A 21076-nucleotide genomic window follows, 5' to 3' on the forward strand; every position below is an offset into this window, starting at 1 on the left:
GTCTCTCCATGGATTTTTCAAACATCGGGGTTGGATATCATCAGTAAGATATATCCCCCTTCGTCTAAGGGTCATGCATTCATCATCATAGCTACAGATTATTTCACAAAGTGGGTCAAAGCCATACCATTGAGATCCACCTCCATCAATACGATATATGGTTTCATTATGGATAACATTATCTCTCGCTTTAGCGTACATGCTACCCTTGTTTTCGATAATGGAACACCATTTAAAAACAAAGAGGTTAAGTAGTTTCTCGAAAAGTTCCATGTTCAACATCGTTTCTCTACACTTTATTATCCTCAATCTAATGGTCAAGTGTAAGCATCTAACAAGACTATTGAGCACATCTTATGTAAGACTATTATGAAACACGGTAAAGATTGGCATGTTTAGTTAATATATGTGTTATGGGATTTTCACACGAGTGTTCATACATCTACTGGAACAACACCCTACAACCTCGAGTATGGTGTTGATGCTATCATGTCACTTGAGTTGGAGATTTCATCATTATGTGTCTCCCTAAAAGGGGTTATGGAGGATGAATCTTATCGTACTCTTTTTCTAAATTAGTTGGAGTTGTTCAATGAGTGTCATTTGAAGGCCCTTCAAAACCTTCAAGCTTACCAAAAATCATTATCCAAACAATATAACCAAAGTGTGCTACCTCGAGCCTTTAAGATAGGTGACCTGGTTCTTTGTGAGAATCACAAAAATGTCAATGCGCCACTTGACCAGAGAGGAAATTTCAGCTCGAATTGGTTAGGTCCATACATCATCAGTTTTGCTTATGGGTAAGTGCACAAAGATGGTGGTGAAAAAGGGGGGTATAAGTGGACACTTTTTTCTGAAATCAAGTGAACTTGAACTTGGAGGCAAAATTTGAAAGTCATCCACTCAAGATATGAAGATAATCAAAGAACAAATATTGTAGTATTCTGAATCTAGTTTCCAAACTACTAAAAATTTTCAAAATTGGATAAGATTAAGGGGGTTAAATCCTTCATGCATGAAAAACAGACCTTGATTTTTTCTAAAAAACATAACATAGTGTTTGACGTGCACATAAAAAAAGTCATAGTTAGATTTATTATTTTGACAAATCCTTTGATAGAAATATAGTTAAGAGTGAGCACTAGAAAATGTGTATTTTTTTTATTTTTTTTGTTTAGTATTTTTTTTTATGATTTTTCCAATCGAGCACATCCTAAAAATTAGGTACATGTTCGTGCGTGAAGCATAAGTTGCACTAAAAAAAATTGAAAATACAATTTTTTTTTAAATTGTAAAGAATCAAGTGCACTACAATAATATATAAAGTTTTTTAAATTTGGATAAGTATATCAAAAGTTATAAAAAAATGGTGCACGTGTGTCTATGAGAACTATGGAGACACTGGTAAAAGAAATTCAATAATAATATGTTATTGTTGTTCAAATTTAAAAAACATTATATGGTTAGAAAGCTCAGAAGGTGGGTGAAAATATGGTGGCAATTTTAGAAATACCCACTTGATGAAGTGTAAACCTGATGATGACAAAGTTGAGAAACCAAATCAATAAAATAAAACACATCAAAAAGGAAGGAAATGGAGGGAAATCAAACTTCCATACCATAGCTTTGTCATCTAGGCCTATTTCCAAGCCTAAATAGTCAAAAACGCGTATGGGGCACCTATGGTATAAAAAGCTTGTATGGGGTACTTATGGTGTAAGAAGCACATACGCTCTATCTTAACTATAACCAACTCGTACCCGTTGTTTTTACTATAAACATTGCATATGCACTACTTTTGTTAAAATTTTGGGACTATATATAATATGATATTGTATATATAATAAGTGTATATACATATAATACATAATTTATAGATAACATATAATATTTATAGATATATGTATCTAATAATATATAATATATTAAGTATATATATACACACATGTGTGTATGTATGTGTATTGTCTCCCTCTCTCCCCTTCTCCTTTCCTCCATACCCCATCCCTCTCTCTCTTCTTCTCTCCCTCCCTCTCTGCCCCACCTCTCTCTCTCTCTCTCTCTCTCTCTCTCTCTCTCTCTCTCTCTCTCTCTCTCTCTCTCTCTCTCTCTCTCTCTCCCTCCCTCCCTCTACCTCTCTTTCCCTCTCTTCCCTTCTCCCTTCCTCCATACCCGATCCCTCTCTCTCTTCTTCTCTCTATCCCTCCCTCTCTCCCCCCTCTCCTCTCTCTCTCCCCTATCTCTTCATCTCCCTCTCTCTCTCTCTCTCTCTCTCTCTCTCTCTCTCTCTCTCTCTCTCTCTCTCTCTCTCCCCTCTCTCTCTCTCTCTCTCTCTCTCTCTCTCTCTACCTCTCTCTCCCTCTCTCCCCTTCTCCCTTCCTCCATACCCCTTCTTCTCTCTCTCTCTCTCTCTCTCTCTCTCTCTCTCTCTCTCTCTCTCTCTCTCTCTCCCTCTCCCTCCCTCTACCTCTCTCTCCCTCTCTCCCCTTCTCCCTTCCTCCATACCCCTTCTTCCCTCTCTCCCTCTCCCCTTCCCTCCCACATCTCCCTCTCCCTCTCCCTCTCTCCCTCCCTCCCTTTTACTTCACATTTTTTTACTACAAATAGCATGTACGAGGTACCGAGCCTATTAGTTTGTTGCCCTGCTATAACATTTTTAGGGCATAGGAGCATGTATGCACTAATTATGAATTCTAAGCACATGTAGGGTGAAAAACAAATTATTGTTGGGCTTGCCAACATTTTAGGGACTAACCTCATGCACACGGTTATTAATATAGTGCGTACGGGGTACTTAGACAAATTTTTATTTTCCCAAGAGCCTCAATAGCCTCAAAAGAAGTTTTTCAGGTCGTTGAAGGCCCCACTGCAACTGTGTTTGTAGTTCTGGCACTGTTTTATACATAGAAGTAAGTGAATTTTTTTGTTTTTGCATATTTCAAATGATTGAATTGTTGTTCTTATTAGTTTTGTCAATATTATTGTGATTGTTTGATAATTTTGATTCAAAAAAATAATGATAAGATGCATATTTATGGTTATTTGTTTGTTTATGAACTTTTGTTTACATATATATGTAATATGATTCTATTCAGGACAACAGATATCAACCATGGGAAAGAACAAGTGAGGAATGATGGAACAATGAGAGGCTGAAAAGGAAAGACAAAGGCAACGTATGAAGAAATTACGTGACATAAGAACAATGGGAGAAGAAGGTATGTCATACTCAACATCTCAATTCGATTTACCAAATGAACATAATGCACCTAATGCAAATGACGAAGAGACATTTGATTTACTGTATGAACCTAATGCAATTGAATAAGATACCACATTGAATAATCAATTAAAAGATGAACATACACCTTCTCTATTTGATAAATTGAATGTACACAATGCACCGATGTTATCACCTCCTAGAATCATTTGTAGGAAACCAAAGTATCTAATTGACATTGATGAGAATATATTGAAGCCAATGCCCGATAAAATGAATGAACAAACTTGTAGGAGAATGGTTAAAAGAATATGGAAAAACTATTTTGAAAACTTAATTCAAACCACAAGATGTTAATTAATTGTTCAAATGATTAAAAAATTTCATTTTAGAGAGACATTGAAAATTCTAGGCCTAAGATCATCTAAAAGTAACAGTGAAAGAACTATTGTGAGAAATATATCAAATGCATATCAAGATATCGGTTCAAAATCACGTACTAAATATTCTAATGCTACTCGACGTGTCATTACATCAACCATAATGAGCAATAAAATAAAAAAAGATCGTTTGATAAGAAAAACAAGTAAGTCATTAAACGTTAGTATAACAACATTAAGTAAAGCATTACAGAGGCGAGAAAAAATAGAGGAACCTAACAATAATTCTCTTTGTAAATTCTCGGGTAGACTACCATGCAAACACAAGGTTGTTGTTAATGCATTAAGAACATTAATTGAAATTTTTTGGCATGACAACACAAAAGTTTCGCCCAACCAAAGAGATATTGTTAGAAGGCAAATTGGGTCTACAAATCATGAGCCACATGCCAAACACTATTTGGATATGACTCAAACAAAATTTTATGAAAGATTCCTTCAAAAGTTTCCTCAAATAAGAATTTCTCAAAGATATTTTGAAATCGCAAAACCTTTTTATATTAAGATTAATCATATATGCACCACGTGTTGTTGTAGGATAAATATTGAATTTTCCATGCACTATGATATTTTTCATCATATTTATTCTAGTTTGCACACTAATGATGTTTCGCAGGTGCAATATACAAGCACCTCCTAAGTTGGTAAGATAATTTATTTCTTGAGTGTGATATGTAATAGACATGATGGTTGCATTTATTATAAGATGCCTTGTTTGGAAGGTTTTTGTGCTATATCTGATGGTTTGCAACATTTACCAAGATGTGTACATTTGGAGAGCACACATGAAATTGGTAGGAAACTAGTTACTTTTAGAAAATACAAGACAATCACATATGGATTTAAAAATGGAAAATATTTAAAGAGATGTGAGCTAGTGAAAATTGATATATGTGTAGCTAAATTGATGAAAATGTTTCAAGAGAAACTAGTTTATGAGTACATAATGCATACACAGAGCTCGATGGTTAGATGGGAAATTCAAGTTATGTAAGGACACATTTCCTTTTGGCACCATTCTCTCTATCATTGATTTTGCTGAAAATTATACACTACAACCTCAAAACAAAGTGCAATCTATGTATTATCATTCTACACAAGTTTCTATTTTGATACACATAACGTTCATGCATGTAGATGACAGCACAGAGAAGGATAGAAAGGTTGTAAGAGAGTATCACTTCTACATAAGTGATGATCGTACTCATTCCATTGGAGTTTGTACAAAAATTCTTTAAAGTTTTCTATGATAATTTAAAGAAAAGAAACATACAATACAACCAACACGTAATATGGCGAGATAATTGCACCACACAATTCAAGAATGCAAGAATGTTTTATTGGTTGAAAAGGATGCATATGACAAGCAATGTACAACATTTTTGGAATTTCACTGAGGCTAGACATGGTAAGGGAGAGCACGATAGTGCAGGAACATGTGTAAAAAGATCCCTATCTAGAGAAGAATTGAAGTATGAAGGTGGTGCTGAGTTGATAGATGCAAAAACAATTGTGTGATGGTGTAAGTCTACGATGGGTCCAGGTACGTCAATGGTTCGTAGATATTTTTGGTTGATAACTTAATCTAACATTGAAAACTATCTAGATTGTTGTATAGTTGCAGGATAGAGTGACATGCACTTATTTATGAGTTCAAATGCAAGTTCACTAGTAATTTATACGAGATAGATGGTATGTTTTTTCTCTTCATGCATGTATTGTTTGTGGGAGAATGTGAATCACAAGAGTGGGTTGACAAATGGCCTTATAGACCATTGGTTCCCATTCATACATATCAAATTCCCAAAGCACTACAATTGAGCCAAATGGAGACATCAGTGGATTTTGACCATGTATCTGACCTAGTGGATTCAAGTGATTTTTTGAGTTAAGTTTTTTGCAAGTATTCTTTTTGGTTCATTTTGTTGTACATCGCACTTTATTTTTGGTATTAATTATCATTTTATAAAATGTAGGTAATTTGTATGTAGTTGTTGCAGAAGAGAACAATGAAGAAGGAATGGATTACTATTTGTATCGTTGTGTTGAGCCTAAAAGAAAATTGACAACCACAATCATAGACGGAGAGGGTATTGAGTAGCCAATAGGGTCTGTTATCATGACAGGAACATGGCTTAGGAGATACCCTATCAAGAATTATGATGTTTGGTTGTTCAAGGACTTTGAAACACACAAACATATTCTTGATTTCTCTATCCTCGATGTTGCAACAAATATTCATTTGATGAAGTATCGAGGTAGATCCCATAACAAGATTTTATGGAAAGTTCATGAATCTGACCACAAGGCAATACTTGAGACAATAAGGGTTAGAGTCGATCCTGAAGGATCACTTGATTGATTCTACGGTTTAGAGTAGAATGATTTTGAGAATTTTATATATATCATCGACGAATTGTTCTATATTCATTTTTTGTATATATAAATGCCCATGAGCTGATTTTTACATGTTTAGGGGCATAATTTTGTATATTTAAATGGCAATGAGCTGATTTGTACATAGTTAGATGCCAAATTTTGTATATTAAAATGGCGATGAGCTGAATCGCACATATTGTAATGCCAAATTTTGTATAAAAACCCATGAGATGATTTGTAAGACATTTTTTTGTATATTCAAATAACCAAGAGCTGATTTGACCATATTTAGAGGCAAATTTTTGAATAATATGTGATAATGTTTTGGGACTATTTTTTGTGTCTATGTTTTGTGACTATGTTTTGAGTTTATGTGATATGATAAGGTCAATCATGGAGAATTATTTGAGTCATTATTGGGTCATAGGAATCATAGATTGAGTATAGATATAATTTGAGCAAAAAATGTCATTATTGTCAAAAAAGATTGTCAAAAAAGTTGTCAAGCAACTTGTACATCACGCTGATAGGGTATGACTCTCATTGTTCTGACGCCTTGGGATGCATGAGAGGAGAATGCCTGATGTAAACCTTCCCACCTAGATGCACTCGTGATGTCGGTTTGTGCACGTGATGAACCAAATCAATTCTAGCCTATCTTGCAACTTTGCATTGCATGCAACTGACGATTTTTGCAGTAGGAAAAAAATGCTACCAATTGAAAATGGCTCCGAGTCATAAAAAACTGAGATAGGCCATTATAGAGGAGCCTCACGCAACCCCATAGGGTCAAACAGATCAGTCATATGTGTCCTGGCTTGAAAGAAAATGTCCCTCAAAGTTTGACAATTTTTTGAACTCAGGACACTTGAGAGATTGCACCGGTAGGGTATGAGTCTCGATGTTTCAGAGCTTTGGGATGCACGAGAGGAGCATGCCTACTGTAAACCTACCCACCCGAATGTGCTCATAAAGTTGGTTTGTCCACATGATGAACTAAATAAATTCTAGCCTATCTTGCAACTTTGCATTGCATGCAATTGACAGTTTTTGCAACAGGCGAAAAAATGCTACCAATTGAAAATGGCTCTGAGTCGTAAAAATTGAGATAGACCATTGTAGAGGAGCCTCACACAATCCCACAAGTTCAAATGGATCAGTCATATATGTCTTGGATTGAAAGAAACAGTCTGTCAAAGTTTGATAGTTTTTTGGACTCAGGGTGTTGTTCACCAAATCTGGTTAACCCAAGAACACCTGCAAATCTATCTATGAGATAGCCAATCTCAATCAATGAAACACTTTAGGGCCTGGACAACATAACATAGGACCCTAATTGATCCTCCTACACTTCAGGTTCTACTAGACCTAGGGGGGGACACCCTTTTGATGCATGAAATTAACTCATTTACTCACCATGACAACATCAATGAAGCAGATTAAACCATTCCACAAGCTCACCCAATTTAGAAACACACTACAGATTGGCTAAATCTGTATCAACCATAAATGAAAACAGAGCTTTGAATGAAAAGAACACACCACTACACACAAAGGGAAATAGATTTGTCTTTATAATTGTAAATCTAAAAACTATCCCCAAATCTGAAAGACTAGTGTCTTGTTCATTGGGCAATATAGTCACACACATAAATGCAAATGTACATCCTAGTCACAAACAGGTTCTCCTTAAACAATATTCCTACATTAACACCTTATACTAATGCATTACTCAATCTATTCACAAAATCATCAGATCTGGAAAACATATTTCATTTATTCATGACTGGTCATAGAGTTGAAAACCTTCAATGAAGGATACCCATAAGCAATCACACAACCTCCTTGAAATTGACAAATTTCATCCTCCTTGAGGATTGAATTCATAATAATGAAATACATATACAAGGACAATAATGTGGGAAAACTTACTCATGCCTGACACAAGTAAGATCTGCAACTAGAAAACAACATCTACAACACTACACTAGAACCTCTATACCCTGAATAGATCCATAGAACTTTACAAGTTTGAGTCAAGAAATTTAGAAATGGAAGCCATGAAAACTAGAGCACTTCTCACAGAATTCTGGAACCCTTACAATTTGAGAAGAATTGGAATAAGAAGGGGAGGGAAAGATTAGATCTCATCAGAACAAGCCAATTGTCCCCTTTCTCCAACTAAAATTCATTATCTTCTTCTTTCCCATGGAAACTGCTTCCAAAATATCCCACATTTTTTGAAACTAACTCTATAACTTAATTCCTCATCTCGAGAGATTTTCGGCAATATATTATAATTGCCATTTTGAGTAAACATTGAGCCCTAGGCGAATTAATCACTCATGTGGCTCTGTCATTTAAATTTTTCAATTTTCTTACATAGTTTCAACTATATATTTAAACTGATTTTAGATTTGATTTTTGGCCTCCTTTTGTCTTGACGCCTTGCCATGTGGTGATCTTTGATTGGTCGATGGGGTCTACTGGGCGCCACCTCGGATGACACCTCATCATCGCCATGTGTCTGCTTTGTCACTGCCACTTCTCTGTCCACCTGTACGCCATGTGTGCACCACGTCACCGCCACTTCATCGCCATTGGACAGCCACCTCCTTGGGACCTACTGTTGGACATCCAACTGGACCTACCACCTGGCTTTTGCCATTTCGCGATGGGTATGTTTCGTGCATCTTTGGGCTCCGAAACCACGCGAGCCGTTGGATCTCCGCAGACATGCTCGATCTTTAACTCCTCACTTTCGCTGCATTTTCGGCATAGGCTTTTTGCCATTTTGTAGCCCTTAACTGGTGAGCTTCTTTCCTTCGTGAAGTCATGCGAGCCGTCCAATCTCTCGAACCTGCAGGATCTTTAACTCACTCCTTCTTTGCGGACGCTTTTTGCCATTTCGCAACGTTTAACCGGTGAGCATCTCCACCCTGTGAAGTTGTGCCAATCGTCGATCTGCTTGGGATCTACTTGTTGGTTAAGCCCTCTGATTCCTGCAAAACTTGCCTGCTTGCCTCAGGATTCGTGCCTACATGGGGTCTACCTATCACCGCCAAGTCAGCCTTCTTGGTCACTTTGGGTTCTGCGCCCACACGCATGGGGTTCGCTTGGGTGCCCAACGGGCACCGTCTATCAAAAGCCTTGATGGCTTTGACATATTAGATGGGTGGGTTATTGCTTAAAAATATCAAAAGACCCCAATTCCCAGCGAATGTGGGATAAAGTGTTTTTCCTTAGACTGTGTTTTTGAAGCTTTCTCTACAACTTTAATGGCATTTTGCATGTTGCTGAAGATTTTGATGGTCTTTGTCTGCGAGATGCACTTGTTAAGAAATGTTTTAATGCCCTCATTGCCTCTTTAACCTTCCACACTGGAGGAGCTGCTAATTGCATTGCTCAAAAGTATTAATGTGGCTCTTCTTACTGACAAAGCATTTGGTTAATGCTTTAGATTTTACCCTTGCCCATTTATAATATGCAAAGAGGAGGAGTTGATACAAGCTGCAGCAGGTAGAACACCTCAACATTGCCTCCTACCACACACAGGGAAGACTTGGGCAGCACATGAGGAGGAAGGAGTTTGATTGGCATTTCCATTTGCCAAATCTACATTTTTTTTGTTTCAAACTGCTTTCTTCACATGCCACGTGGGAATTACTAAAGTTTTCTGTAATCTTCTCCAACACCACATTGTCCAATCTCCATTTGCTACCTGCTACACATTACCTCTCACGCCTCCTTCTAATTGCATTTTGCTTGCCATCCACGCAGAGAGGTTGAACTTGAAAACTTCAACGCCCATTTCCAAGCACCACGTAGGAGGAGTTGAAATGGTAGTTTCAATGCATTTGTTTGAAACATTTTTTGTTGTTGTATTACCTCCCCTACAACTTAGAGGATCCACGCATGGGAACTGGAGGATATGACTAGCATTCATTTGCTAAATTTCATTGCTCCATGTTTCAATAAGCCTTTTACCATGCCATGTGAGGGGGAAATTGATTTGTAACTGAGAATTTGAATTTGGTCAATAATAGTCGACCATCCTTTTGGAATTTTCAAAGATATCTACTTGAGAACTGGATCCTGATGCTCTTGTTGACTATTAGACCATACGCATTCCATGTTCTGGACAAGAAGGGCCATATTCTCCATATCTCTTATCTGAAATCTCTTCACAATTATTAGAATAGCAAACATATAGTCTTCAACTTTCTCTAGCATCATCATTTGTCAAATGGGAGATTGCATGCCATGAAATAAGAACAATTCGCCACAAAAATTAGTGCAGAAGCATGAGCCAGGTCAGGCCCCAAAGTGGGTCCGATTAAAAAAAAATTCGTTTTCATGCAACTGACCTCTGAAATGATTCATGAACCTTACCCATACCTCTGGAAACTATCGACATCATTTTTGGATCATGAGACTGAGTTTTGCAACTTTCAGGCACTTACTCCACATTTTCGCATTTAATCGCAACGACATAATTTTCAAAGTGGTCAAAACACCTTTCTGGATCTCACCATCTGACAGGTGTGTACTATGATATACAAGCATGCATTCTACCAAACGGTTTCTCAAGATGAGTCCCGAGCAAAGAGATATTAATTGGCGAAAATGACCAACTAGCTTTGTCGACACTGTGGACCTGACGAAGTCAATGTTCTGGCAACACATGATGCCTTTCTCAAAAATACCAAACGACCTCCGTAGACCCTCAAATTTGAAACATAGGTACCTTGAAGTGCATATTAAAACTTATAATTCTCAGTTTGACCAAAAGCCTGACTAGGTGCAAATGGCGTGCTCATGAAAATGGCCACTTTAACTGATATAGCACTGAAAGTACGGATAACTGAAAACAATGACTCAATGAACCCTTTTGAAAACTAATCAAACGGATTGGTAGGAGTTTGAAACTTGAAACACATCTTGTCATCCATACCAATAATAACCCAGAGAAAACATTCTGGCATGACACTTACTGAGGCAACTTTTACACTTGTGTGAAACAGGGACTTGTCAAAACATTCAAACTGCAAACAGTTCGAGCTTGGAAAACTGAACAAATGGATTCATGAAGACTTGAAATTTTGTATTCTGACTCACATTTATGCATACAATTCAATCCATTTTTAATTTCTTCATGATGATCAACAGAGCAAAATATATAAACACTCAAAGTAGGCTACTCAATAAAATCTGCATTTGTGCCTAAAATGCACTTTCAGCTCACCCCTCGAAATCGGTACCTTGTAAACTTATCCAAATTGAATTTTGAAAGTTGAACATCACTGCATAGGCCAAATGAAAGGTTTGTAACAATTTTCCCAAGCCTTACCCTTTGAAAATCAATTGGCTCCATTTTACCCTGTCTTTAACTAGGCCATTCAAACTGACTCATTTGGAAATGCAAAGCAAAAATTTGAATTGGGCCTCAAAAATTGACTCAAATTTAATGATTCCCAACAGTGGCTTTGACTGGGGATGGTTGATTGCAAGATCAACACAAGAATCTAGAATCTATGGTTAAGCAGACCACCCAGAAACGGATCATATCTCTTCTCTTCTCAAAAATAGGGCTTCCTTATTCTACCCAAACAGCAAGGAACTTTATTGAAAACCACACAATTGAAAGCAAAGTGATTGTACAAGAGATACAAACATACTTACAACTGATTATAAACTGCTCCACTTTCCTCAACATTTACCTCTGTCAAAAATCTGATTTTCATCTCTTGATATCATGATTCAAACAAAGGCACCTTTCGGTAACAACTAAGCATGATCATTATAATCAAAACTTACCATCATACTGCTGAAACAACTGGTGTACATGCCTTTTGTCTGATTTTGAGCTTTATAGTCACACATTACTTCAACAAAAGTAAAATCATGAGACAAGGCACAATAGATGCTTTCCCACAAGATACCATACATATCACTGTCCCACTCAACTCTATCATTTGCAAGGGCATCATCATGCTGAACTTTAAAAATAAAGCATTCAATCTCACTATTGTAGTTTTCATCAGCACATGCCTTACTATCATTTAAATCAATAGAATGAGGTACACTACTAACCAACTGATGCAAACAAGGAACATAAACATTTTGGTTCAGATGTGATACTTCCCTATGTTGATCACACTCTTTACCATCCTTGTTCATCAAGCTCAAAACCTTTGCACTCTCAAAATCCCATTCATCAAAAGAATGCATACCTCTCACTGAAGCAAAGCCTCAGCTAAATCTTCTTCATTCAAACTTATATCCACCTGAAAAACTTCCATCTGTGGTCTGGAGTAATCATTACACAACCCATGCCTCTTACCTCCATCATGAAGTAATTTTTTACAACACATGCTACTGCTGTTTGGAATTTCATCAACATTATGGACTGGTTCATCATTTACAACATCTGGCTGATCATTTATTTTTTCATACAAAGGGTTAGAAACCAAATGAAAAATCCCTTTATGAACATTATGGCACTGAAGTGGTTGGTCCGTATCTATATCAACATTGAATAAAGCATTAGAAAAATTGCTAAAGATACCATCCGCCCTATCATCATAATCATCTTCATCAGACAAAGAAGAAATTGAAACTATGCTGGAACAATCCTCAGTGTTCCATGTTTCACATCCATAAGATTTCATCCTATGACCATCATTCTGAAAATCAAGATAATCATACTTATCTGGTCATGATTGATCTTCTTTACCAATAGAATACTCATCATTAGCCAAAGAACAAAAATGAATATCGCTGCCATTTACTTCACCTGATGAATTTTCAGCATGTTCACTTAAATTTTCTATCATAAAACCATTTGTTAGATCAGCATGTTGTTCATCAAGTGTACAAGCATTCAATTCACAGTCCTTTTCTGAAGAATTCTCTTCACCATATTGCAGAAGGTCTTCATTAACAACTCGAAGGCTCTCCAACATTTGAACCTTCTTGTCCACAACTTCAAGAGCTTTCCTAAGTTCTACAATCTTTTGAAATTGTATTACACTTTGCTGTTCCATGTGAGATTTCGTAAAAATTTGTCCATCCATGTGTGCTATATTTTCATTGCAATCATGTGTACCATTGAGATTTTCTGAATTAACTTTGTGCATAACTTTCATATTGGAAATATCATCAACATGATTATAAGAAGTGAAATCTGAAAATACTTTAACTTCATCTTCAACACAATTGACATTATCAATATTTAAGTGAGGATCAACTATTGTTTGCACCAAACAACTCTGATTTTCATCATATTGCACATTTTCACTTGCACAAACAGCAACACTTGGTAATCCCTTTGTATTTGGTATTTCAACATCAAATACATCAGCAACATGTAAAAATTGGTGGTCATCACCATCATTTTTTTCATCATCACTAACCTTGGGAGATGCATGATTCACTTGGTAATTGGTAGTCACATAATCAGCATAACTGGCATACAAATCAAATGGTACATATCCCTTGTATATATCTACCTTTGTATCAACATTTTCCCAACACTTCCCACTGATCATTCCATCATTACTGTGAGAGACAATCAGCATTAACCATAGAGGTTCTTGACTCTCATTCAAATTTGAATCACATGCATCAACATAACCTTTCGGAACTGCAGAACGTGATGCACCTAGACAAGGAATGATTTGCTCAGCTTCACATGGTATTTCACCATTGAAGGTACTTTGGCATGAAACAACAATAGACACGAATCTCTTCAAGATCCCGTACTTCAAGTTATTTTCCATATCCCTAGCTGTGTTAAACGCTTCATACAAAGTCTTGGGTTCTTTGTTTCTCAATAAGAAACTCATCTTCTCATCAAATGCACTCATATAAACATCCAGACATAGTTTATCATCAAATTTATACTTTCTGGAAACTTTAGACAAAGCTTGTGAAAATCTGACATTAAATGTTGGTAGCAATTCATCTTCCCTGATTTGTATAGTAGTGAATTCTTTCAGCAAATCACAATCACTCATCTTTTCATCAAATTGGTCTATGAAATCTGAAACTAATTCTTCCCATGAGAAAATACAATTTGCTGGCAAAAAAGAGAACCAATCCCTTGCATCCTCTTTCAATGACTGGACGAATAACTTCATGCACACATCCTCTTGGCAAATTTCAAATTCTCCTATCAAATCTGAAAATATTTTCACATGTTGACATGCTGATTATGATTTCTTCCCATTGAATATGGGCAAATATTTTCTAATTTCTGTGAGTATGGGATTTGGGTAACCCGGAATACCTTCAAATTTTAGAGCGGCATAATGGTTCATGATGAAACTTATCCTATTATACGGTTGTGACACTTCACAACGCATAGTCATATGTGAAAATACACAAGGCTGAAAAACTTCACTACTCATTTCTTCTTGCCTCCACAAATAATTATACAACCTTGCGTTGAATAATAAAACACTTCAAGCACATACCATCATACTAATCTATTCATAGCTTTGCTTGACACAAATCTTTCCCAAATTTGCATACTATAACAGAAGAACATATATTCTGGATATTACAGCAGAATAGATATGCAAAATGGACTTTGAAATTTTTTGTGATTCCTCTTTCCCTCTAGACTAGTGTTGTTCACTTAATGGGAAAACTAAATTACACATTCAAAATTTCAGAAAAGATATCTTGCATTTAAAACCTCTGAAAATACTTGGAGATTTGCAGCTGTAACACTTGTAAATTTGAAGATTTACTTCACATTTCAGCACTGTCTTTTACCTCAAAGTCGCCACCTCTTGCACAGAGGATATTTTGAATAGCAGAATACTATTCAACGCAAATTTAAATTCTTTGTCTCCTTCAATCTCACTACAACACACACTCTTCCAGGCTATTTAACACATATGGATTTGGGAAATCAACACCAACGCTATGTGTATCTTTGTACTGCACCTTATATCAAGCTTCTATGATGAAGAATCCATGTCTGAGCATACAACTGATTTAATCATCAACTAATCCCTCAACCATAAAAGACAATTTCAACTCTGTGCAATCTCAATAGGCAGACTGACTATATCAAATTAGGCAATTTCTATTTAGCTTCCCCAGTAGAGTCGCCATTTTTGTTGTTCACAAAATCTGGATAACCCAAGAACACCTCCAAATCTATCTATGAGATAGCCAATCTCAATCAATGAAACACTTTAGGGCCTGGACAACATAACATAGGACCCTAATTGATCCTCTTGCACTTCAGGTTCTGCTAGACCTAGGGGGGACACCCTTTTGATGCATGAAATTAACTCATTTACTCACCATGACAACATCAATGAAGTAGATTAAACCATTCCACAAGCTCACCCAGTTTAGAAACACACTACAGATTGGCTAAATTTGTATAAACCATAAATGAAAATAGAGCTTGGAATGAAAAGAACACACCCCTACACATAAAGGGAAATAGATTTGTCTTTATAATTGCAAATCTGAAAACTATCCCCAAATCTACAAGACCAGTGTCTTGTTCATTGGGCAATAGTCACACACAGAAATGCAAATGTGCATCCTAGTCAAAAACAGGTTCTCCTTAAACAATATTCCTACATTAACACCTTATACTAATGCATTACTCAATCTATTCACAAAATCATCGGATCTGGGAGACATATTTCATTTATTCATGACTGATCATAGAGTTTAAAACCTTCAATGAACGATACCCATAAGCAATCACACAACCTCCTTGAAATTGACAAATTTCATCCTCCTTGAGGATTGAATTCATAATAATGAAATACATATAAAGAGATAATAATGTGGGAAAACTTACTCATGCCTGACACAAGTAAGATCTACAACTAGAAAACAACATCTACAACACTACACTAGAACCTCTATACCCTGAATAGATCCATAGAACTTTACAAGTTTGGGTCAAGAAATTCAGAAATGGAAGCCATGAAAACTAGAGCACTTCTCACAGAATTCTGGAACCCTTACAATTTGAGAAGAATTGGAATAAGAAGGGGGGGGAAAGATCAGATCTCATCAGAACAAGCCAAGTGTCCCCTTTCTCCAAATGAAATTCATTATCTTCTTCTTTCCCATGGAAACTTCTTCCAAAATATCCCACATTTGTTGAAACTAACTCCACAACTAAATTCCTCATCTTGAGAGATTTCCGGTAATATATTATACTTGCTATTTTGAGTAAAAATTGAGCCCTGGGCGAATTAATCACTCATGTGGCTCTGTCATTTAAATTTTTCAATTTTCTTATATAGTTTCAACTGTATATTTAAACTGATTTTAAATTTGATTTTTGGCCTTCTTTTGGCCTAACGCCATGCCACATGGCGATCTCTGATTGGTCGATGGGGTCTACTGGGTGCCACCTCAGATGACACCTCATCACCACCATGTGTCTGCTTTGTCACTGCCATTTGTCTATCCACCTGTATGCCACATGTGCACCATGTCACCGCCACTTCATCGCCACTGGGCAACCACCTCCTCGAGACCCGCCTGTTGGACATCTAACCGGACCTGCCACCTGGCTTTGACCATTTCGCAATGGGTAAGTTTCGTGCATCTTTCGGCTTCGAAACCACGCGAGACATTGGATCTCCATGGACATGCTCGATCTTTAACTCCTCACTTTCGTTGTATTTTCGGCCTAGGCTTTTTTCCATTTCGCAACCCTTAACTGGCGAGCTTCTTTCCTTCGCAAAGTCGCACGAGCCGTTCGATCTCCCGAACCTGCAGGGTCTTTAACTCACTCCTTCTTCATGGACGCTTTTCGCCATTTCGCCTTTTGCCATTTCATAGCCTTTAACCGGTGAGAATCTCCACCCTACGAAGTCGCACTGACCGTCGATCTGCCTGGGATCTGCTCACTGGTTAAGCCGTCTGATTCCTATAAAACTCATCTGCCTACGTGGGGTCCACCTATCACCGCCCAGTCAGCCTTCTCGGTCACTTTGGGATTCACGCCCACGCGTGTGGGGTTCACTTGGGTGCCCAACGGGCACCATCTATCAAAAGCCTTGATGGCTTTGACATATTAGATGGGTGGGTTATTGCTTAAAAATATCAAAAGACCCCAATTCCCAGCGAATGTGGGATAAAGTGTTTTTCCTGAGACTGTGTTTTTGAAGCTTTCTCTGCAACTTTAATGGTGTTTTGCATGTTGCTGAAGATTTTGATGGTCTTTGTCTGTGAGATGCATTTGTTAAGAAATGTTTTAATGCCCTCCCCACCTCTTTAACCTTCCACGCTGGAGGAGCTGCTAATTGCATTGCTCAAAAGTTTTAATGTGGCTCTTCTTACTGTCAATGCATTTGGTTAATGCTTTAGATTTTACCCTTGCCGATTTATAATATGCACAGAGGAGGAGTTGATACAAGCTGTAGTAGGTAGAAGACCTCAACGCTGCCTCCTACCATGCACAGGGAAGACTTGGGCAGCACGTGAGGAGGAAGGAGTTTGATTGGCATTTCCATTTGCCAAATCTGCATTTTTTTTGTTTCAAACTGCTTTCTTCACATGCCACATGGGAATTACTGAAGTTTTCTATAATCTTCTCCAACACCACATTGCCCAATATCCATTTGCTACCTGCTACACATTACCTCTCACGCCTCCTTCTAATTGCATTTTGCTTGCCATCCACGCAGAGAGGTTGAACTTGAAAACTTCAACGCCCATTTCCAAGCACCACGTAGGAGGAGTTGAAATGGTAGTTTCAATGCATTTATTTGAAACGTTTGTTGTTGTTGTATTGCCTCTCCTACAACTTAGAGGATCCACGCATGGGAACTGGAGGATATGACTGGCATTCATTTGCTAAATTTCATTGCTCCATGTTTCAATAAGCCTTTTACCATGCCATGTGAGGGGGAAATTGATTTGTAACTGAGAATTTGAATTTGGTCAATAACAGTCGACCATCCTTTTGGAATTTTCAAAGATATCTACTTGAGAACTGGATCCTGATGCTCTTGTTGACTATTAGACCATACGCATTCCATGTTCTGGACAAGAAGGGCCATATTCTCCATATCTCTTATCTGAAATCTCTTCACAATTATTAGAATAGCAAACATATAGTCTTCAACTTTCTCTAGCATCATCATTTGTCAAATGGGAGATTGCATGCCATGAAATAAGAACAATTCGCCACAAAAATTAGTGCAGAAGCATGAGCCAGGTCAGGCCCCAAAGTGGGTCCGACTAAAAAAAAAATCGTTTTCATGCAACTGACCTCTGAAATGATTCATGAACCTTACCCATACCTCTGGAAACTATCGACATCATTTTCGGATCATTAGATTGAGTTTTGCAACTTTCAGGCACTTACTCCACATTTTCGCATTTAATCGCAACGACATAATTTTCAAAGTGGTCAAAACACCTTTCTGGATCTCGTCGTCTGACAGACGTGTACTCTGATATACAAGCATGAATTCTACCAAACAGTTTCTCAAGACGAGTCCCGAGCAAAGACATATTAATTGGCAAAAATGACCAACTGGCTTTGTTGACACTGCGGACCTGATGAAGTCAATGTTCTGGCAACACATGATGCCTTTCTCAAAAATACCAAATGACCTCCGTAGACCCTCAAATTTGAAACACAGGTACCTTGAAGTGCATATTAAAACTTATAATTCTCAGTTTGACCAAAATCCTGACTGGGTGCAAATGGAACGCTCATGAAAATGGCTACTTTAACTGATATAGCACTGAAAGTACGGATAGCTAAAAACAATGACTCAATGAACCCTTTTGAAAACTAATCAAATGGATTGGTAGGAGCTTGAAACTTGAAACACATCTTGTCATCTATACCAATAATAACCTGGAGAAAACATTCTGGCATGACACTTACTGAGCCAACTTTTACACTTGTGCAAAATAGGGCTCCGACTAGGTGTTGAAACAGGGACTTGTCAAAACATTCAAACTGCAAACAGTTTGAGCTTGGAAAACTAAGCAAATGGATTCATGAAGACTTGAAATTTTACATGTTGACTCACATTTATAGATACAATTCAATCAATTTTTAATTTCTTCATGACGATCAACAGGGCAAAAGATATAAACACTCAAAGTAGGCTACTCAATAAAATCTGCATTTGTGCCTAAAATGCACTTTCAGCTCACCCCTCGAAATGGGTACCTTGTAAACTTATCCAAATTGAATTCTGAAAGTTGCACATCACTGCATAGGCCAAATGAAAGGTGTGTAACAAGTTTCCCAAGCCTTACCCTTTGAAAATCAACTGGCTCCATTTTACCCTCTCTTTAACTAGGCCATTCAAACTGACTCATTTGGAAATGCAAAGCAAAAATTTGAATTGGGCCTCAAAACTTGACTCAAATTTAATGAGTCCCAACACGGGGCACTTGAGAGATCGCATCGGTAGGGCATGACTCTCGAAGTTTTGAAGCTTCGGGATACATGAGAGGAGCATGCCCAGCGTAAACCTTCCCACCCTGATGCGCTCGTGATGTCAGTTTGTTCACACAAGAACCAAAATTTGACCATTGCGAGCATGACGGTGCTCTCGCACGACACACATATTGTTGTTTATATTCATATTGTTAATTACATAGGAAAATATTCATTTAAATTTATAAAAGGGCAGCCACCAAATACAACGAATACATAATAATGAACTGAATACAAGGAGTTTTGTAGGGTTAATTCGATATTTTATAAATTTATAAAATCATATTCTACGATTGCAATGTTTTATATCATAAAAGTTTGTTGTTTATATTCATATTGTTGATTACATAGGCAAATGATCAATTAACTTTATATATGGACAACCATGAAATACAACAAATACACAATAATGAACTCAGTATACATTTATTGGATTGAATATCAACATTTATATATATAAAAAAAAGGCATGTCTGCTAAGTCGATACAAGTATTACAAAAATGTGGCATATGCCATGTCCAAATTGATATACAATAAAAATGTTGAATATATCTACATTTATTGGTCATTTTATGACCACAACTAACACTATATGATCCTAAATTTGTGGTGGATCATCAAAATCGAGCCTCTTCGATGCAGTACGTAGCTTTGTAGATGGCTGCAAAACCACAATTCAAAAGCCAAGTTAGAATTCTTTTGAAGAAAATAGTTCACAATTAACAACATAACTATGAATTTAACTATAATTCCTTTGCAACTGAAATGTAGATTACCTCATCGGATGATCTCAGAGCTAATGTCATCTCTCTCCTCTCCTTGTCACTCTTAGGAGTTTTCTTGAAGACAAACTTAAAAGGATCCATGTTATGGCCGAACTGTGAAGGGGTCTATTGTAGATTAAATGTACAATTAATAAAATATACTAACATAAATACATCAAAAACACTTAAAAGCTATAATATAGAGAACAATGGCTTACTAGTGCTTGAGATGCTTCTCCAATGGACTGAGGATGGTTCACCATCGATGGAGAAACTGTTGCTATTACCTATACAAAAATTGATCAAAGATTAAATACAATTAATATAATGATAAGTATTGTAGGTTAAACAAAATTAATGTAATATATCAAACAAAAGTGTACCAGATCTTGAGATGCTTCTCCAGTGCACGGAGGAGGGCTCGCCATTGATGAAGCAACTATGGATATTTCCTATATGAAAAAATTATAAGATTATAATTTATCACAATTTCACATGTACATGTGCATATAATCATGAAATCAAGAGAATAAAGTAGAGATACATACCTCCGCCCTCTCTTGATCCATGGGCAAATCAGGTGCATTCAACAAATCCACATAGCTTAATGGTCATTGTACATGTAAAATAGACAAAAAACACTAATTGATCTACAAACCCCAACTAAGACTTGATTTCAACATTTTCAAACAATTGTACAACTAAAAATGTGTTCAATTACCTTCTTCCCACATTTTGGCGTCTTCGAGGAATTCTATTTCTTAGGATGAGGCCTATATGAGGAGGGGGTACCCTAAAAAAACAAAATTAACA

The sequence above is a fragment of the Cryptomeria japonica genome, chromosome 4 (genome assembly GCF_030272615.1).
Source record: "Cryptomeria japonica chromosome 4, Sugi_1.0, whole genome shotgun sequence".
NCBI lineage: Eukaryota > Viridiplantae > Streptophyta > Pinopsida > Cupressales > Cupressaceae > Cryptomeria > Cryptomeria japonica.